Source organism: Chelonia mydas, chromosome 2 (genome assembly GCF_015237465.2).
Source record: "Chelonia mydas isolate rCheMyd1 chromosome 2, rCheMyd1.pri.v2, whole genome shotgun sequence".
Lineage (NCBI taxonomy): Eukaryota > Metazoa > Chordata > Testudines > Cheloniidae > Chelonia > Chelonia mydas.
This window is the reverse complement of record NC_057850.1, coordinates 193618268-193640461: the sequence shown is the minus strand read 5'-3', so window position 1 is coordinate 193640461 and position 22194 is coordinate 193618268. Positions and strand designations below refer to the sequence as shown.

General features: G+C 40.9%; 1 protein-coding gene and 1 non-coding gene across 3 annotated transcripts in view; one reads left to right on the top strand and one right to left on the bottom strand.

Annotated features, from left to right (window-relative positions):
- UBE2E2 (ubiquitin conjugating enzyme E2 E2) overlaps window positions 1–22194 on the top strand; it is a 335608-nt gene that overhangs the window by 78800 nt on the left and 234614 nt on the right. The window lies entirely within an intron of this gene.
- On the bottom strand, window positions 10881–10953 carry TRNAV-AAC. The gene has a single exon. It is a non-coding gene; the product is annotated as a tRNA-Val (tRNA).

Sequence of the window (22194 nt, the reverse complement as noted above, 5' to 3'; positions counted from 1 at the left end):
CCCGTTCTATAGCAGTTTTAGCTTGAGGAGACACCCGGTAAGGTTGGGCTCTAATTGGGTGAGCATTACCTGTGTCAATGGAGTGGTATGCCCATTCAGTCAGTCCTGGGGTGGCTGAGAACATCGGCGCATAGCTAGTGCACAGCTCCTTGATCTGCTGTCGCTGCATATGCCCAAGGGTCATGGAGAGGTTCACCTCTTCCACGCCACCAGCACTTTTCCCTTCATAGTAGACACCTTCAGGCCACTCAGCATCATCTCCTCCCTGGGCTGTAAACTGACAAACCTTTAATTCTCTGGAATAAAAGGGCTTTAGAGAAATAGTATGGTACACCTTAGGCTTTTGGTTGGAGGTGGGGAATACTATGAGATAATTAACAGCTCCCAGGCGCTCCTGGACTGTGAATGGCCCTTCCCACGATGCTTCCATTTTATGATCCTGGAGAGCCTTTAAGACCATGATCTCCTCCCCTACTTTGAAGGAACGCTCTCTGGCATGTTTATCATACCAGACTTTTTGCTCTTTTTGAGCCTCCTGTAAATTTTCTTTAGCAAGGGCTAAAGAGGTTCGGAGGGTGGTTTTTAGTTTGGTTACAAAGTCCAGAGTGTTAGTTTCTAGAGAAGGTGTAAATCCCTCCCATTGCTGCTTCACCAACTGTAATGGCCCCTTAACCTCACGGCCATACACAAGTTCAAATGTGAAAACCCTAAACTGGGATGGGGTACAGCTCTGTAGGCAAAGAGCAACTGCTGCAACACTAGGTCCCAATCATTGGAGTACTCATTTACGAATTTACGTATCATGGCCCCCAAAGTCCCATTAAACTTCTGCACCAGGGCATTTGTTTGATGGTGGTAAGAGGTGACAACCAAGTCCTGGCCACCGGCCCCGCTCAGCCCAGTGCTAGTCCCAGGTCCCAGCCACCGGTCCGGGGGGGCTCGGCTGCCAGTCTGGAGTCCCGGCCGCCAGGCCAGGACTCTGCTCCTGGCCTCGGCCCAGGGCTCTGCAGCCTCCCCCTGAGCTTCCCAAAGGCTTTCCATAGTTCCTGCCAGGAAATTAGTTCCTGCATCTGTAAGGCTGTTGGAGGGCCAAGCTACCGTGGCAAAAATATTGGTTAGTGTCTGACACACACTTTTAGCCCTAGTGTTGCTTAGAGCTACTGCTTCTGGCCATCGGGTGGTAAAATCCATGAAAGTCAGCATGTACTGCTTTCCTCTGGGTGTCTTTTTCCGAAAGGACCCAGAATATCCACAGCTACTCGCTGAAATGGAACCTCAATGATGGGGAGTGACTGGAGAGGGACTTTAACCTGGTCTTGGTGTTTTCCCACTCTTTGGCATACCTCACAAGACCGGACATAGGTAGAAACATCCTTGCCAATTCCCTCCCAGTGGAACGACTTTCCCAAATGGGCTTTGGTTCTGTTCGCCCCAGCATGGCCACTAGGATGATTGTGGACTAAGTTTAATAGCTTTACCCGGTACTTAGTTGGAACTACCAACTGTCTCTGAGGATGCCAGTCTTCCTGGTGCCCACCAGAAAGAGTTTCCTTGTGTAAAAGTCCTCTTTCTACAACAAACCTGGATCGATTAGAAGAGCTGAGAGGTGGTGGGTTGCTCCGTGCCACTGTCCAAGATCTCTGGAGGCTTTCATCTTCTTCTTGTTCTGTCTGGAACTGTTCCCTTGATGCTGGAGACATCAGTTCCTCATTGGATTGTGGACCTGGGCTTGGTCCCTCTGGAAGCGATGCAGGTGATGGGGCTGTTTCCGCTGACTGTGAACCGCTCTCCGCTGGTGCACTATGTTGGGGTTCAGGCTCTGGCTGAGCCTCTTGTGTAGGGTTATCTGCCGCTGCCAGTGCAGGTTCCATGGGGCCCTCTGGTGTTGGGGTTGCAAGTATTGGATTCAGTGCTGGCAGTGGTTCTGATGCTGGTTGTTCCGCCTGTTCCGGTTCTGAGACTCTGTCTGGGTCTCTGTGACTGGATCCACTACTGCTGTTGCAGACGTTGGCATGGGGTCCATCATCTCTGACGGGTTCTGGTAGAAGTTTCTGGAACAGAGCTAGGCGTGAAAGCTTGCTTAGCCTGGCTGCGGGTGACCATTCCCGCCCTCTTGGCTAGCTTCACATGATTGGCCAAGTCTTCCCCCAACAGCATGGGGATGGGATAATCATCATAGACTGCAAAAGTCCACGTTCCTGACCAGCCCTTGTACTGGACTGGCAACTTGGCTGTAGGCAAGTCAAAAGAGTTTGACTTGAGGGGTTGAATCGTCACTTGGACCTCTGGGTCGATTAAATTGGGGTCCACTAAGGAAGCATGAATAGCCGACACTTGTGCTCCAGTATCCCTCCATGCTGTGACCTTCTTCCCGCCCACATTCACAGTTTCCCTCCCCTCTGAGAGTATCTGGGAGGCATCTGGGCCTGAGGACCTCTGGTGAGATTCCGGTGCAATGAACTGTAATCTGTTGGGGTTCTTGGGGCAGTTGGCCGTTACATGCCCCAGCTCATTACATTTAAAACATCATCCAGCTGACGGGTCACTTGGGCAAGGTGGTTGCTGGAGAATGGTGTGGCAGGACGATAAGGTGTCTGGAGTATTCCTTGGGGTGTAGTTGGGGCCTTGGGCTGCCCCCAGTAATAGGGTGTGGTCTGTGGTTGTCCCTTCTGGTATCCACTCCAACTGCGACCAAGGTTGTTCCTCTCTCCTCCCTCCACCTGTTTTGACCCAGCTTGCCCCGCCTCTCTGGTGGCCTGGGACTGCTCGTATTGATCAGCATAAGAAGCGAGACTTTCTGCTGAGTCCATTTTCTTATCCCATAAACACTGTATTATATCCTCGTTGGACATATTCAGGAATTGCTCCTGTATCATCAAATCCCGCATTCCTCCAAAGTTAGTTACAGCCTGTCCGTTGAGCTATTTATCAAACAGATCTGTCATCTGGTTTACATAAGCCACATTACTTACTCCAGGTCCTCTCTTAAGGGCTCTAAATTTTACTCTGTAAGTTTCAGGTGTATCTTGAAATTGTTTTAAAACCAAATCCTTGTATTTATTATAGTCAGAAGCCTCTTCAATAGGCATCTTATTAAATATGTCCAGAGCTCTTCCAGTCAATTTTGCGACCAATGTGGTCATCTTGTGAGCTTCAGGAATTTGATGGAGTGTGCACAGTCTCTCAAAGGTGAGAAAATATTCAGCAATATCACTGGATTCATCATACTATGGACATAGTCGCTCCCATTTGTGGATCGTTGCGGAAGGATTGTTAGGGTTATTCGATATATTCTGCTGAGCCTTTGCCTTCTCCATCTCCAGAGCATGCTTCCTCTCTTTTTTTCGTTCTCCTCCATTTCTTTAGCCTTTGCCACCTCAGTATGCTTCCTCTATTTTCCTTTGCCTCCATTTCTCTCTTGTGGGCAGCCTCCCTTGCTTTTTCTTTGGCTGCCATTTCTTTTTCTTTTGTCTCCATTTCCATCTGCCTGAGTTCTACCTGTCTTTCATGTTCCTTTTGTTTTTCCTCAGCCTCAAATCTGGCTAATTCCAGCTTCTGTTGAACAGTGCAGTCTGTCGTCCTAACCTCTCTGTTTTTAACTAACTTTACACCTGAGAGTTAGAAAGAAAACAAAACAAAAAAAAAACTGGCTTGTAAAATTTTGCTGTGCCTTTGTCTCTGACAGCTGTTCTCAGTCTACAGAAAAATCCTTTTGTTATGCCTGCTGCTCTGTCTCCGAGACAGAGAGACAGAATCTACAGCTGCAATCACCTTTTGCAAAACCTTTTAAAATCCTGCTGTGTTTCTGGTTCAAAATGATCTCTGGTTCAAAATGATCCCACCGCTCTGCCACCATGTCAAGGTTCCTTCCCCACTCCAGATTTGAAAGTATCTTGTCCCCTCATTGGTCATTTTGGGTCAGGTGCCAGCGAGGTTATCTTAGCTTCTTAACCCTTTCACCTGTAAACCCTTTCACCCTTTCGCCTCTGGCCAGGAGGGATTTTATAGCACTGTATACAGAAAGGTGGTTACCCTTCCCTTTATTTTTATGACATATGGTCACTCTATCTATAGCAGGATTTCATTACTATTTTTTCTCCAATACAGGCTTCCTACTTGACCTGGGTGGCAAAGGAGGTCCTTTACCTACCTTCTCTACATCTGCACACTGACTGTGGGAAGGCAGAAGGGCAACCCTGACCCTCCCCACTGACTGTATTCCAGATTGTAGTAAAAATAAGTGTCTGCAGTGGACAGGATTTATGCTGCATTTGTAAGTCTGTGTTGTGGAGATGACTTGGAGGTGGGGGGATAGTCATGCCCCCTCCACCCCCCGGTGTTTTGGCTCACATCACTAGAGGCAGATCAAATGGGAGTGGATTTAGTATAGAACATTTCTTGAGACATGCTTGTTTCATGAATATTTTACTCTGGCTTTTGTACATTGTATTGAATGCAAGTTGAGTCAGAATTTGACTTCTGTAATAGGATTGTTCTCCTTGGACCTTTTTGAGTTGTAACCTTGCCTCAGAGTTCCCTCTTGCAGTGTCCTTGGGGTAATTGAGTAGCACATAAGTAGTGCTCCAGATCAAAATATCCCATTTAAGTATTTGGTTTATTATACTAAAATGTAGTCAACACTTTGTCCATGCATCCAGGCTCCGCAAGTCCTTCCTGGAGCTTCATCAGGCTTTACTGTTTTTCCCTAGCAAGGTCTGCCACTAGTCTTTCTTTTGGGGTCACTGCCCCAGCTCTTTGTGCATAGGGAGTTCTGTTTCTCACTGCAGACCCTTGGCTGCTGCTTTTCCCAGACAGCTGTTTTCTGCCAGTTTTTATGCAGTGACCTCCAACAGCTCTTTAATGTATCCTACAGGCGGTTAAAGATGAGCAGGCAATTAACTGCCACTGGACATATCCTTGATCATCAGGTTTTGTTGATCTGGCATATCATCTAGTTCAAAGTGGATCAAGTATCCATATCAACATTGCTTTGAAAGAGAAACAGGATGAAACAACACAAGACATCTTTATTTGTATATCAAAGGTAAACCACCATAAGAAGAAATTGCTCTGAATAGGAAATTCAGTCCCTACAGAATCACATAGGCAAGCACACTAAGAGGTCTGTGCAATACAGACTAACATTGATCACACAATAACAGAGATGGAAGGGTAATCAATATTAAAAGAAAATCTACAGTTTATAACTAACAGCCAAACTATAATCAACCAAGTAAATATTCTTCTGCATTTAAACAGCTCAGAAATAAGCTTTTAAAGGGAGGAGTAAGAACTGTCCTATGCTGGCATTCCTCCAATCTTTGTACATGTTTCACCTAAGGGGAAACTTCATATTGAGTTGGTGAGTATATCATGTAAAAAGGGGAAATCTTTCTGCAAAGAAGCAAACCCTTTAAGGATATCACTAATTCCAACACTACAATAAATGTCACTGTATGGCAGATCATATATGTTTCACTAGCAATTGCCCCTAGAAAACAATAGCATTTAAAGAAAAATAGAAAAACCTTATTTCTCACATAATTACTTATTTGTCAGTCCTGCACTGAGAGAACTGCCTATCTGCTTGCACATCCTGGAGGTGGTTGAAGCTGTTGCTGATTGGCATTCTTTTAAAGACTATATATCTCTTGGAATCTTGACAGAAAGCTTTACTTCCACTGTGGTCAGATGGTAGATGAAAAACCTGTCAATCTAATGTTGTAGAGGAGAATGGGAATTGCTCATATTTATTTATTTACTTACATATTTTTCAAGAATCCTATTGTTTGTAGCTTTTGCTCGTTGTTTCTTGTCTTAAATTAATTTGCAAACTTCCTGGAGAAGGGGGTTTCCAGTGTTTTTATACAGAATCGAGCAAAATTTGCTACTGATACTGATGAGGGACGCAGGATACTATCATAATACAAATAATAGTTCTGACTGAAACAAACCTCATGCTGATGCGTCCCACCCAATGTTCCTGAGATTGGTGTACTAAAACCAATGCTGCCATTATATATTATTCTTGTTGGAACTTTCATCTGCACTGTAAGTATTCAGAAAAGTTCTGATAGCCATGCAAATTCGGGGTCTGCACACTAGTGAATTTCTGGATGATATCCTAATTAGGTCAAAGTCATTTCATTCAGCACAAGAAGCAACACTGAAAGTAGTCAATAGTTCAGTATGGATTCATAGTAGACAAAAATAATTAATTGATATTTTCAACAGATACTATCAACAGTGGTGATCTCACCAGGGATGGTGCAGAAGATTCATTGGCTAATTTGTTATATAATGAATGGCAAAAAGCTTAGATGAACAATTTCTTCAAGTTGCTTGTAATTGATATCTTGCATGCACAAATTTGCTGGCCTAGTCTTCTCATGACACTATTACAAGTATTCCTGCTCCTGTGAAAACCACCAGCAGTGGAGAGGATGAAGAATAAGTATTACCAGAAATAGTAAGATTATTATTTCAGTAAAGACAGGAGAATAGTAGATTTCCACACTTTGCAAAAACTTCAAAAATTACCATATGTCTAAGAGCTGGAGGACTAAACCAGCTAGCCAAAACTAGTGAATGATGAGGGAACGGGCTACATCAACAAGATCTAGGGACAACGCCTTGGTGGGTAGCCCCTACACCTTACCATCTTGACTCTTCTGGGAAAATTGTCTCTGAGTACAAAATATCTTAGGAATTTGAAGTTCTATTTGTCTCCAGCTGGAAGGAAGAAGCTGTTTCTTCCTTCCATCTTGTGGCTGCTGTGATCGTAGACACTGCACATCAGGGCACTTCTCTCGTTACCTACCTGCCTGCTGCTTTACAAAGGGGATTTAAAAAGTCTTTGATCCTCTACTTTACTTTTCCTTGTGATCTGTGTTTAGATCATCTTCACTTTTGAATAACGGCAGTGACTTATCGCTGTTACCCATCATAAATTTCTCCAGAAGTAGCCTAAAACCAATATCATTGATAGTTTGTGCTTTGTCATATGGTTTTGAATAACAGTAGTAAAAAGATGAAGTTCATGTTAAGTTTCATTCTGCTCCTGTGTGTAGCAGTGTTTTCTGTAGACTCAGGAAGACAGTATATTGCTTTATATTTGGTTCTTCGGTTCATTCTTGGAAGGTTATCTTCTCACCCAAGAGGTGAAAACTTGCTTTAATTTTAATACAATTTTAGGTCAATAATTTACACAGAATTAAGCACCAAATTTATCAGTGAAAGTTTTCCACCCACTGCTGCTAAGTGGGGGAGAAGATTTTTTTTCAAGTCCTATGACAAAGTATTGTGAAATTATATGCAAGCCTATTCAAATTAGAGATGGGTGAAACATATTGACCAAAACTTTTCAGCAAAAAATAAAGATTTTATAACTCTGAAACCTTTCATGAATTCATGTTGTTTTTGCCAAATTATTCATTTTGAAAAGAATGTAAAAACTTTGAAACTAAATATTTTGATTTTTGTTCAAACTGACTTAATTTTCTTAATTTTATTAAATTCAAAGATTTAAAAATGCTCATTTGAAACGAAACATTTTGTTTTCAAGTTGAATGAAACAGTTCATGTCACCCAAAATTGATTTTTTTGTAGCTTTTCAATATTGCTGACAACAATCCATTATTTGCTCAGCTCTAGTTCAGATGGGATGCACACACAGGGAAACATGATCCTGAGCAGAAAGTTATAATTTCCTAGAAGAACCAAGAGCAATTGCTATTAGCAGAACCTTTTAGCCAAGGACAATACTCGTTAATTGTCAAATGACACAACAGTGGTCACTTGTATAAATAATCGGATACAAGGAATAGGTCACTGAATCTGAAAGGGTACAGATTGAGGGCAGTGCAGTACTACTATCAATAAAAGCAGTATGAGGAACTCAACATAATGGCAGATGTGTTGAACAGGCATTTGCATTCAGATTTTCAAATGAATACAAAGCAAGCTAGTTAAACTGAAAGTCTGCGCAGATCAGCAAAACTGCATTGAAAGGAAAGGTTCCTTATGTCTCAGGTTTTTTTATATTGCTTCTAGAATCTGTTTTTAAAAAAAACGACAATTTGGTTCAGGTAGACAACTTCTCTCAAATTATTATTCTGGTCATTATTTTAGCACATTAAATCAGTGAAATAGTGTGACAGATACTACAGCATCAGACATCTTTCTCCAGTTTTGGCTTTCAGTTAAGATTAAAATGCTTTGATTTTTTGGTAGTTAGGGATCTTTTTAAAGGCTGAAGAATGTAATTTTTAAACGGAATCAAGAGTAGTCAAATGCTACTTTGAATTCTACTGAAAAACCATCCATGTGCTGTCGGGCACTCAGTTATCCAGCTACCCCATACATTGACAGATTCTTGAGAGAGAACTGCAGATTAGGAAGTGGCCCTCTTAGATTTATATATTCTGTATTTGCAAGAAGGTCTATATAGGGTAAGAGTTAAAAAGTAAGGAATCTTTGAATGCATTCAGGAAACATTTGCAGTTTTTAAGGTAAATGGTGGTGTGGTAGAAAGACGGCCAGATTCTGATCTTGGTTACTCCAAATTTACACTGGTGTAACTCGATTAACTCAAGTTTATATAGTGTAAACGAGCTCTGGTGTTGGAGAAAACCCAAGGTCCTTACCCTGCATCTCTTATGCTTACATAACTTTTATTTAAATGCCTGGTCATGAGTTTTTTAAAACAAAATCCGCATGGACTTCAACATGTAAATACACCAAATACTAATTGTACTCTCTTCCTGAAAACTCCAGCAAACTCAAGATCAGAATCCTCATAGTTCTGTCTTCGGCTGTGCTTGGTAAACACTGCAGAAGGTTCTAAGAAACTTACTGAATGTATCAGTACTTTCCATATTGACTTGACTGACACTGGTGTGTGTGTGTTTAAAAAAAAAAAAAAAATCAGTATTTTCAGGTAACAATTATTTTACATGAAAGAGTTGTTGAAGTTTGAAGTACAGTCAAATTTCAAAAATACTGTGACTTTATTCAACTTTTAACTCTCTAAAAATGTTGCAAGTGCCTCAAGAAAATAAACCTATGTATACCATTTGATATAGTTTTTAAATCAGTTTCAGTGAGATTAAAATAAACTGCATTGTACTAACGGATATATATTAAGAAAAACTGAAGCATAACTTTAATTTATAGATGAAGATCAAAGAAGCTTAAAACACTTGTGCGGCAAATTTAATTACAAATGCTAGGAAAAATTGAACTGTCTTTAGTTGTTTGGTTTTTTATACTTGGCTAAAATAGTATAAGTAGCATTGTTGCATTATTTGAAACTTTTTATTTGTAATCATATTGCTATGAATTGACCCAAGTGATTAGTCAATATTTGGGGACTTGCAGGTTATTTCCATTAGCAGGGGAAATTGATGATGGATATAGGTATTTCTTTGATGTAATTCTGTTTATTTAACTAGGAATGTACACAAAGTACTGTTTTCCTGAGCACGGTAGGAATCAAACAGGAGGCAGTTTCCTTGCTCACAATTGCAAACCTCTTTCCAGCTAGTTCTCTGCCTGTGAAGCTTTCTTGTTTTTTTTTCTTTTTTCGGGCCTCTATACCAATTCTTTTCTTGCAGTCTCTTTGGCTTTCTGTTGCTTTCTCTGTACCCTAGCTGCATCTGCACACAGACACACACATCTACACCAAAGAGTACCCAGCCCCCTGCATTTGCATTCAGTCCCCAGTGACATCCCTCCACCAACATAGCTCCACTTCTGACCAGGCTTGCATGTGGTCTGTGTTTTGGGTAGTGGCTCTAGTTGTTTCAGCTACCTTACTCCAAAAAGGAGTTTAGCTGCTGCTTACATTGGTTCTAAATAAAGGACCGCTGTTCCACCCACTAGCTTCATCAGGGTTTCACCCGATATCCATCATGACAGTAGGCTTGAGCCCTTAAAATTTAACATTGGCCTTATAGCTGGAGGCAAGCAAAGGTGTCCATTTGCTTAGTGACACAGCCTTACTTCAGCTAGATTAAAATATATCTGTATTCCTCCCATTTACACTAATCTTTCTTATTTGTGTATGCAAGTACACCTACGGACTTGTTTACATAGCACTGCAGCAGTGCAGCTTAGTGAAGTGCTTAGAGAAGTTGCTACCTACGCTGATTGTATTCCACCTCCCTGAGAGGCATTGACATAGCCCTGTCTACACTGGGGGTTAGGGTGGTATAATTATGTTGCTTAGGGGTGTGGCTTTTCCACACCCTGAGTGACATAGTTATGCGAACATAAGTTGGTGGTGTAGACCAAGCCTCAATGTTGAAAGATAGCATGAAAGTCTGGTGAGGTCGATCAGGGGTGCCTGGACAAACATGGCTATCCTCCTCTTAGAGCACCGAATGGGAGTGACTCCAGGTCATTCTCTTCTTTAAGTTTTGTCTCATGGAGATTCAGTCCTGCCTGGAATATCATGTGAGCTGGAGGCTTCTGCCCCAGGCTGCTCTCCCAGCCGGCAGCACTGTGCGGTCGCACCTACCCTAGCCTGCCCCTTGCTCCCATGACCCGTGAAACCTGGACAGTAGTAAGGAGCAGTTCAACTTGTGGAATGACAAATCCAGAACGAAGGAGTGCACTTGATGGGCCACTTTAAGATTATTTCAGAGTCCTAGATAGCATTTAGTCCCTATAAAAGGCTTCATGAAAATTTTCTCCCGCCCCTAACAAAAATGTTAATTTATCAGAGCAGCTGAAAGGGTAAGAAACCCGGGATTATAATTTAGAAAGAGCTTCCGTATTATTTAACTCATAATTGATATAATTCAAAGTAAAATTTCACAGAGCGGTCTGTTCTAAGACTAAAAATGCAGGAGGGGAGTCAGAGAAAGGAACAGTGCACCTGTTTCCACCCGGTTTCGAACCGGGGACCTTTTGCATGTTAGGTGAAAATGATAACCACTACACTATGGAAACCCAACTTGAATGTGTCCCTCGCATGGTCCCTATTATAGTTTATGTAACGTGTGATGGTATATTATTAATAGTTTGGTGTGTCACGGGGCTTCTCTTTTTTTGCCACAGACTTTGCCGAATGCACAGGAATGTTTTCTCTAGCTACAGAAGCTACCTAATGCAATGTCTATATCTGTGGCCTTCCCGCTCACAAAGCGGTCATGCCCCTGCCCAAGGCTGACACAGCGCGGAGTGCATGTGACACAGCAACCTGGCTCGGGCAGGATTGCTAGCGAGGCATGATACTTTTGCTGTTAAACAAACACAGCAATTCTTTCCTGGCCTCTGCCACCTAATGCCTCCACGCATTAAGCTGTGCCCTATAAGTGCGGGAGGACTGCATGAGCTCGGAAAACATGTCATCGCGAGTGTGTTTTTTTTTTCACCTTCTAATCTGCGATAACCTCAGGGACGGAGATGATAGGGGGAGCGTAGAAACATTCTATGCTCTACGATTCTGGGGGGACTGCATGGTCACCTGTGCTGCTGAGTGCTGCTTAGTTTGCCATGCTGACCAAACAGGAAATGAAATTCAAAAGTTCCCAGCGATTTTCCTGTGTACCTGGCTAGTGCATCGGAGTTCAAAGTGCTGTCCAGAGTGGTCACAGTGGAGCACTCTGGGATAGCTCCCGGAGGCAATACCGTCGAATTGCGTCCACACTACCCCAAATTCGACCTGGCAATGACGATTTCAGCGCTAATCCCCTCGTCAGGGAGAAGTACAGGAGTTGATTTTAAGAGCCCTTTAAGTCAACAAAAATGGCATCATCGTGTGGATGGGTGCAGGATTAAATCGATCTAACACTGCTAAATTCGACCTAAACTTGTAGTGTAGACCAGGTAAAGATCCCTATTTCCTCTCTTTATTCTACCTGGGGAAGAATGTAAAGTAATTTTATCCTTAGTAATACCTTAGTTAATTCTTTCTCTGTAAAGCACGATTGTTTGAACTGGCTCAACAGTGTTCACATAATGAAGGTTCATTACTTTGGCTGACATTCCTGGCACACTCATCTCATTAGAATGTAAAAAAAACAAAACAAAAAAACTTCACAGAATAAGAAAGCTGTTTGACATGTTGCTGCTGCCAGCATGTATAATTTTTCAAATACAAAGTATGACTAGAAAGTAGCAAACAAAAGCAATGCAGTAGAATTTAGTTGCTGTAGGTGTCACTTTAAAATGCTATGCTATTACCACTAGATAATAAAATAGTAAAATGTATCTCATGTTTTCCTAGATATTTGTTAAATTTCCAGCACAGATTTCTCTTTAAACATGCTGGGTAATTAAATCATTTAAGTATTTTATAAATATTATTTTCTCTTAAAATCATGTAATTAATACATAACTAGGTAAATTTTTGTTACATTTTTTCAAACTTTCGTTGGAAATCAGTGTTTTGTAAGCATAGTCAAAAACTGTTTAAATTACTAAACTCCACGTGGAGGGAGGAGTACTGGATTACGAAAAGTATAATCCGTTTTGTATTTCACATTTTTGTTAGAATGCAAAAAAGAAAAAATCAAGATTCAAAATTTGATTATGCAATATGGATTAGGCTCTTCTGGTATTTTCCATAAAGTAATGGGAAAGGTTGAAAATAAGATGGAAAAATGTGGTTTATGCAAAAGTGCGGAAACTACTTTTCACAACTTAATTATGTACATATGCTGATGAAGAGTTTACAAAGTCTTCAGTAAATATGTACTGTATTTACACCATACAATGTATGAGCTGCTGCGATCAATTGGTCAATAAAGCAATATGTGTAAACTTTCATAATATGCATTTACATGATAGGTTCATTCTCTTTTTCTCCTTTAAAGAAATAAAAACTGACAAAACTAGGAAATCAGTGGAAGTCAAGTGAGTTAAAGTGATGTTTCAGCATTAATGTCTAATTATTCAATACATCTGCAAGAATGTTCTTAGTGCACCATATCCATTAATGAAAATTGGGAGTTGCATATGCGTAACAAATAAGGACTGTCCCCATGACCTATAATACCGCTCATTAGTCCAAGGAATACTTCCCATTCTATACCAGCCTCTGAAATTTTGTGGACCTATTTCAAAACATTGGTGTTATTTTTTAAAAAAAATACAGATAACTTTATTTTTTTTAAATGAGTGATAATTTAGAGAACGTGAAATAAATACAAGGTCATCATTTAGAAAGGAGGAAAAATATTGCTTGTGCAACTGAGTACAAAGCTAGGAATCAAAATACTTTCAGTGTGAAGATGACTCTTGAAGATGTTTGGGGTTTTTTTCATATTATAATCCCCAAAATAGGTAGATCTGACAGTCCCATCTGCTTCTGCAAGTGGAAGAAACCCAGAAATGTCCCAGGGATGTAGAAAGTAGGAAGTGCCAGTTCGGTATGTGGTTTCCCCTCACTTCGTTTCACTCTTTAGTCACAACATGGGGAACAGGCTCTCCCTTTTGCAAGAAGAGCTGGTACGGGTGGTCCTTCTCTCTGATGTAATTTCTGTCCAACCCTAAGGAAAATTGCATGTGTAAGATAATATTGAGCCCATTAGTGTTGTTTGCATGATTTATTCAAATGCTTTGTGAATCCTGTCCTCCTGTAGAAGGTTGTTTTGGGGGCATGGTTAAGCTGCAAGATAAAGGTAGCACAGTTCATAGAACTATCTTACTGTGAAGTCCAGGGGGTGGAGAAGCTATGCAGAGCAACAGTCTCTGAGAATGGATCCGGTGTTCACTGATCTCCCAAGACCCATGTTTGTTCTTTTTACCGCCTCCCACGTATCTGTGAATCTGGTTGTTTATCTTGACTATTTAAATGGCCCTTTTCTAAAGCTGATGGAATTCGTTTGTATTTGTTTTTGTTTAGATCCTCCCTTCTTTATGTAGCCAAACAGGCCTTTCCTAACTTTGCTTTTATTTCACATACAAAATGTTTTGGATCAGATAATGCACAGCTGATTTGACTAAGCTGATTTGACATGTGAGTCACTACTACTTCACTTTCTAGTTGACATTATTTGCTACCTCAGGCCACTGGCTTTTTCCTTGCCTGGTCCATTATGGTTCTTTTATGCCAATAGAATGTGTCAGATAATGCACCATTCTTTCCCTTCTGTATTGGGCCTCTGTCCTGTTTCTGTCCTTGTGAACTTGTGGTAACAATAACAAACAGAAGTGACTTTACATGAGGCACTGCACATTGGCACAGTTCCTGCACAGAGGGCTAGGTATAGGAATGTTTGATGATGGGTAGTGGTCTTGGCCACAATAGGACACCCATGTAACTGCCCCTTTTATATCCATTCTCCTACTACCCAACACAGAATAAACTGATTCTTTTCCTCTTCCAAATGTCAATCCCTTTCAAACTTTCCTTTACAAATTTTGTTTTGAACATTCCTTGGTTTTATGGAGATCAAATAGTCCTAGCCTATTTTTAAATTTTGGAATTTCATGTTTCAATTAAATTAGGGCCCGATTCTCTCCCCTGAGCTATCTAGACCAGAGGTTCTCAAACTCTGGTCCATGAGCTCCATTCAGGTGGTCCGCAGATGGTTCCCTCTAAGGTGTGCATCTGGGTGGCCGCACATGAGAATGAAGGGCCACCCACCTAATTAGAGGAGCTGCACAGGCGTGGTTCCACTAATTAGGTGCCTGGACCCTGAAGAAGATGCACATGTAAGGTGAGGTGGTAGCCTTGGGGGGAATAGAGGGTAGGTGGGAGGGGGCAGTGGGGAGAGAAGAGGAGGTGGGGGGGATTTTGGATGTGCAGGGCTGCAGTGGCCAGAGAAAGAGGTGACTTTCCCCAGCTCCAGGGCTGCGGCTGCCAGGGAGAAATGGCCCTCCTTCCCAGTCTCAGCTCTGTGGCTGCTGTTGGCAGGAGAGAGGGCTCATCCATCACATTAGAAAGGTAAGGCTACTGATATTAAAATAGGAGTTGTGTGCTTTTATTTGTAGAACAAAAAAAGTTTAACTTTTTTTTATATAGCACTTTTATCCAGAGGGCTTTACAAGAGTTAGCTAACGGTACAAACAACATTTGGAAAGATCATTAAGTGGTCCACTGAGAGCCTCAGCAATTTGTAAGTGGTCCACGGAAAAAAAAGTTTGAAAACCACTGATCTATATCCTATAAATCTAGTCAGCTGAAAATTCCCCCTGCAGGGGTAGGGAAGCTCTGTTGGTGTAAAGCTGACATAGTTGGCTCCTGTGCCACCAAATCTCTCAGCCTCCCAGTGTAGTGGGTGGGCTGGGGATGTGACCAGAGTACTGCTGTGCTCATGCAGTTTTCAACAGGCAGGTCTTTTGGGACTGTTGCTAGCTTGTGTAGATGGGAGCCGCCTACAGACCACCTCTACCTTACTTACAGACTGGAGCTGTTCAGAGTAGAGAACTGGGGAATCGTAGTGGCCCCCTGGAATTCCGCTGTCACATTTCCTGAACTGAACAGATCTCTCTGGAGTAGAGAAGCTGGCCCATCATATTCATAGATGTTGTTCTTTGCTGATAGTATTGTCAAAGGAGTATTAAATTACACTTAGACCCAGAGCAGCAGAAATGTCCGTGCTCTCTCACTGGTTTGTCTTGTTGGTAATTATAAGGTGGAAACTTGGGGGAAATTATACATCTCTTTTATAAACTGAGGACTTGCTGATTTATTGGATGTCAAATACAGCTTGTCTGTGTTACCAAAGCTGCTTTTCATGTTCATCTCCATTTTATTCCATTCCTTTTTTCCCTCAGGTTTATTTTGTTTGGTTCTATATCACCATTGTATGCTGTTCTGTAGTTTTACAGAAAAGTATTTTTATTTCTATATTTTGTGTGGGAAATAACATTTGTTCTACATCACTTTTGTTTATCACTTATTCAGCACTCACATTTCCGTGGTCATCAATAATGGTGATCTTTGCAGAATATTCACCACTCTGACAAATATAAATAGGCCAGCATGAACTGGTTTAATTCAAGAGATGTATTCTCACAGGACCAGTAGCCAGCCACTTGTTCTCTGCTTCTTGTTTCTGAATAAGATATTATGATGATAAAGGTGCGGTTAGAGGCAATTAAAAACAGGCTGAATGCACCCTCAAAGTAGATATACCTGGTAGTTCTGGTGAGGGGACTTTTAAGTGCTTTCTAAGAATCACCTGATTTAGTGTATAAACCCCAGTGACCTAAGGGTGTGGATTTATAGAGTACATTAGTTTCAAAGAAAGACGGCTACATGGAAGTAATTGATTTCCCTATTCCTTTTTGTCATTGTTTAAATGTGTGTAACTTATGAATAGTTCTCAGTGGAGACAGCTGCTTATAATAATTTAAAGTGCACTCTTCAAAACTTTCATTTAAAATATTTAGTATTAATCGACTCTAATTTCTGGTAAGGAAGTAAGTATACTTGCCTGGTAAACTAATGAAGAGATCATTTTAAAGCAGATATCTTCTGGCAGGGGCAGGATAATAAATTTGCTTTAATTTCCTGTACTTCTCAGAAAACCCTTGGCAATCACTAATAAATACACAGCAAGATGCATAAAAATCAATTATTTGTTTTAAAAAGGATTTTTTAAACTTGATTTTGTTTAAATGAGAATTTTTCTTTTTAAAAATAAAACAGTTTAAAAGGAAATCTGAATTTAATAAAAAATATGTTGATTTAAATTTATTATCTCTTAACATTTAAATATAAAACAAATATGCTGATTCCTGGAGCCTCTATTAAAAAAATTGAGTTATAGGCTGCCTTTCTATATAAAGAGATGTTTTCCCCCTGATTCCAACTTTTGAGGTCAAGCTTTATAAATAGGGCACAATAGTTTATGTACTGTATTAAGACCTTGGCTGTTGGGGATCTAGGGACTTTGCTACTGGGTGCAAGAGACTGGCAAAGTCACTGGAGGCATTGGGACCTGTCCTCTGACTCCTGGAGACCCCATCAGGATTATCCACTGAGCCCAACTGGGTGGTCTCAGAGGCCTATTTTATAGCTTCTCCCTACCTGAGTTTTGAATGACTCTGTTCTCAAATTATAAATATAAAAATTATAAAACCCCACCCAGACACACACCATCGAAACTTACTCTCCAGTACATGGAAAAACACTGAAGTTTATGTACCCAAAACATTTACAGTTGTTGAATAAAAATAGATGTTATAAGCTGTTTTGTGTTTAATTAAATTTCAGTTGCCATGCTAATGCAGCTTGACACAAATCAAGAGCAAAAACTTAATTATCTAGTAAGCAAGCAATATATCATTCATCGTTTTCTAGCATACTAAAAATATACAGTTACATGGATTCTGAAAATATTAAATTGTATAATTGCTTAAATAAATGTGTATACTTATAGTGCATGCTCCTAGCTAGCAAAAAGATGTTCCAAATCTAGTGTAAAGGCTCTAGTTAGTTGTAAATCGACACGTTTTAAAGGTTATATCAACCAATGAGAATACACCTTTCTTCAGAAAACAATTGAAGTTGATTAAATGGAAAAGTTGATTATAATAGATTATTTAAATCCAGGCTTTCCACTTGGTGATTTAAATTGCCTTGATTTTAAATCAGTTCACCCTGACAGAGTTTTTCAGAAGCAAAGAGCATATAGATGGTCATTCCAACTTTTGAACTGAAATGTTAACAGCATTAAACTGTAATTTCTTATAAATCTGTAATTTGAGACCTGATGCGACATCTACTAAAATAACTTACGTAATTCTTAATGGCATATTTTAAATGCATATACAAAAGTGTGGTCCAGATTCTCTGCCCCATCCGTTTCCCTTTGGGTTGCTGTGGCAGCACAAAGGGGACTGTCTCCCTGTTGATGATCACCCACTGGCCGTGGAACTGGCATAGTCAGCTCCTACATCACCGTCCCTTGACAACCTCTAGCACAAAAGATGTGGTGGGGAGGAGATAGGGCCTGAGTTTATTGCACTATGCTACTTTCTGGCAAGACCCCTTGAGGACCATTGCCATCTGGTGCAGGTTAGATAGTCCACTCTGTCCCCACCTTTGTGCTGGGTTGAGTAGAAACTTGGCACAGCAGAGAATCTAGCCTTAAATTTATTACATCTTTTGTATTTCTATTTTATTTACAACTTTGCTGTGATGAACAGTTTTATAATTTACAGACAGTGACAAAAAAGTTCAGATCAGCCAATTGGTAAAAATATGAAGGACATACTGTATGCCTCAGACCAATGGAATTTAGCTTGTCTTGCCTGAACCACATAACTTGTGAAACAGTTGCAGCCTGTGGCTGCCTCAGACATCTGGGCAATCTCCAAGAACTTATAGTTGAGCTCTTATTAGAAATGGGCTCTTATTTTAAAAGATGCATACAAAATGCCTCCTCTGATTTGTTGACCTTTAACAGTTTCATACCATTGGTGCTTCCAGAGTAAGTGAAAACCTAATATTTGTATCAGTAGAGAAATTATATGTGTGTGTATGTTGTGTATATAATATAAAAATAAAAACTGGCGTATTTTTCAGTATTTTTCCAAGGATAAAAAATATCTTGGGGTTAAAAGGACATCTATATCCATCAGAGAGGAGAAAAGTGTTCTGGTTCAGATTAGACACCAGAAGGACAATGATCAGAATCGGGGAAAAAGAGGTGGTTGAATTGTGTAGTTCTAATCATTTCATTTCCACTGAAAATGTTGCTGTCACACAGAGGAATTGATTTATGGTCAGACACATTTTTCTCCACTACTTCTAGTTGGCTGCCCTGTTGCACCATTCCTTCCTCTGAAACAAGCACATATGCAGATGTGGATTACTACTCAGGCAAAGCCAATGCGAGCTATCCAAGCTACTATTGCTCTTTGGACAGCCGGCTTCTCAGCCTGGCTCAGCTGGTGAAGTGTATTATCTCAACAGCATGCTCAACTTATATTCTCTTACTGGACCTGACACTGTTTACGTAATCAGTCTGGCTTGCTTTCAAACCATTTTCTATCATTTAATATTCATTGAATTAGAAGGTTAAGAAAATCTTAATTGATTGAATTGACATTTGAAGTGCTGTAGGCAAACGATATTCTCCTTCTCCCTATGCATATGTAGCATTAAGTCACAGGCTTTGTGTGTGTGTGTGTGCGCATGCCCGTGTGTGTTATGGTTGCCACCTCTGAGGTGCAAAAAAAACCAGGACGTCCAGAATGAGCCTGAGCCCATAAAACTGGAGAGTTGTCAGTGTGTAGTGAGCATCCTTATGGATTTTCAGAGACAGTTACCTCCGAAAAGGAATGAGCCTTGGAAAACCCGGATAGTTTACAACCCTAGAGAGTGAGGAAAATGGTACTGAAAACATAAGTTGCAAACAGAGGGGAGGAGCAACAAATGTGCTAATATTTTAGAATATGTTTTCAAGGGAAGTTCAAAAACACAGATGGTTTTGAGGTGGAGCAGGGAGTGCTACCCACAAATGAGTTAGACACTTTGGTGAATCCAGCTTAGAGAGACGTCTTGAGCCTTATCGCTATTTCTCCAAACAAAACAAGAATGAGAGGCTTGAATAGACATCATGAAAACCTCATCTCATGTCTAGCATGTTACTTTGGTTAAGGTAGTATTTAGAATTTTTTTTTTTTTTTTTTTTTTTTGGTTATTGCCTATCATCTAAACCAGGGATTCCCAAACTGTGGCACATGAGCTTGTTGAAAGTGGTATACAAAAAAACTCAAGTCTTTTGGTTTCAAATGAATTGTTGTATGTGCTGCAGGAAGCCAGAAAATGCCCGAGAAGCAAAATGCGCTCTCCTGGCTGCATTCAAGCATCGTGATGAATAACGCTTTCCGACTATGCCAGCTTAGTAGTTTTATTTAGTCGTGTATTGTGCATTGTAGCTGTGCAGATGGACACTGCACTAATCTAGTGCACAGCTAGCTGGCTTTCTGTAAAGCCTAGCCTTCAGTTTGTGTTGAGACACACAACTCAAGGCAAACTCACAAAGTTCCATATTGCATAATGAGAACTCCCCTTGTCCCAAAAGACACAGCAAGCAGGGTTGATTCAGAACGACTGCAAAACCTGCAGCTTCAGGGATCCCTGAGATCAGTGGGCCCCATATAGAAAGTGCTCCCTCTGCACTACAGGGCTGTGAGGCAGGGGGTGCCTTCCCTTCTGTATTCTCAGGGAAGTTGGGGGTGTGAATGGCTGGTTGAGTCCCGTAGATAAAAGCCTGTCTGTAGCACTTAAGAAATGTCTTCACTGCAATCAGAGATGTGATTGCAGCACATGTAGACGTACCCACTCTAGCTTTGATTTAGCTCGCTTGAGTAACAATACCAGTGGAGCTGTGTCAGCAGGGGTGGAAGCACAGCCTTGCTGTTCAAGAACATAACCGGGGTTATCGAGCCAGTGCTGCCACCCATGCTGTTGTGGCTTCACTGTTTGTTAAAAAATCTAGCTTGGATATGTTAACAGGTGCTGCAGTCACACCTCTCAATATAGACAAACCCTAAGAGTCACCAGGCTCTTCAGCAGCAGTGCAACTGACTGGCTGCAATTTGCGCCTCCTCCTAGCACGGGAAGCACTGTACAGTTTGCGCAGCATTCCAGGCACCCAGGAGCCCTGGATCAAAGCTGCTCTCTACCCTCACCCCTTGAGCCCTCCCTGCCAATAATGATACTCTTTTTAGTTTTCTCTGAAAGCTACTCAAAATGTTCTGATTTTTTTTTTACAGTATTTAACTTTTGTAAAAACTTAAAATGAAATTTGGCTCATGTTCAACAATAATTCAGATAAGAATTAGCAGGAGCTTTGTATTTAAATTAGACAAGTTAAAAAGGAAGCCACTGAATGTAGCTTAATCACATACCAAAAAATGTCAAGACATTATTTATGACATTGTTTCTTGTATTTTGAGTAACACGAAAGACAAAATAATAGTGGCTGGTTTATTGGGGGTGAGGGTGAGGGTGGGCGGGAGGTTTGTTTGGCAGCACAGTCTAAAAACCTGATGTTTTAAAAGTATGTTATAATTGAATGTTTTAAACTTCGCTTCTCTAGGCATTTATTTTGCTATAAAGTCCCGAAATACTTAAGCCTATAAGGCCTAAAATAAATGTGCAGAAAAAGGAGAGATTTTCATGTAGTATTTCAAACATCTAAGTTTTAAGAAGACAATATGTGAACCAATAAAGTTTGGGAACCACTGATGTAGACATTTTTTCCAATGGCTTATTAAGGTATACAGAATTTACCAATTAAACTATTCATATTTGTGTAAAGAACACTACTGGAAAGATACAATGTAATCGATGTGTGCAACTTGTCTCATTACCATTTTAATGCTAAGAAAAGTGGCAAAACTGGGGCTTCTAAAGCAGGGGCAGTAAAGTTACTCTTTGGGTAGGTCCTCTGATTTTTGGAAGACTATATAATTGCAATAATTTTATTCGCTTTCTAAATATGTATTAGTTCTATGTGTTCTCTCTGCTCACATCAGCTTCCAATTTAGAAATTCAGCTCCATTCCCTTTCTGTAGTAAGTTCGCCAGATGGAGGAGAAACAAGGATTTGATATATGGCATTTATTCTATATTCTGGGGTTTTACATTTGTCTTAGCAATAACTTTACATGCAAAAACTTGCATAAACGTAATAGATATTTACAGGACAATGACTGTGTTGTGGGGCAAATACACTCCATCCCCCTTTAGGGTGGGGAAAAGGTGCTGTAACCTCTTAGTTAAGTCTATCAGACTACCCTCAACCTCAAGGCAGTAAGGCCCAGTGGCCAATGTCTATAAAGTTAATATGGCTGTCCTTTCCTTCAGAGTGGTATAGCCTAGTGGGCAGAGTCAATATGATCACCCTTTCCTTCAGGGCAGTATGAGCTAGTGGCCAAAGTCAGTATTGCTGCCTTCCTCAGCAGGGCTGTGTGGCCTGGTGGCCAGAGTCAATATGGGCTGCCCTCCTCAGTGGGCTGCGTCATCTGATGGCCAGTTGCAGGAGTGAGCCGCTACCTACTGATGGGTGGTGGCGGTTTAGGGGGACGCAGGCCCTCCCTACTCCACTCCAGTTCAGGGCCCTGTTGTTGGCAAGTGTGTTCACCACTGAGTCAGCAGGGATCCGACTTAAACATGCTGATTCAATGCCTGGTTCTATAACCAGTCCACTGTCTAGTTCCCCTCGGCCACTTCCTGCTGTATCTGTCAATGCCGTGATCTGGGCATCTTCAGGGTCTCCAA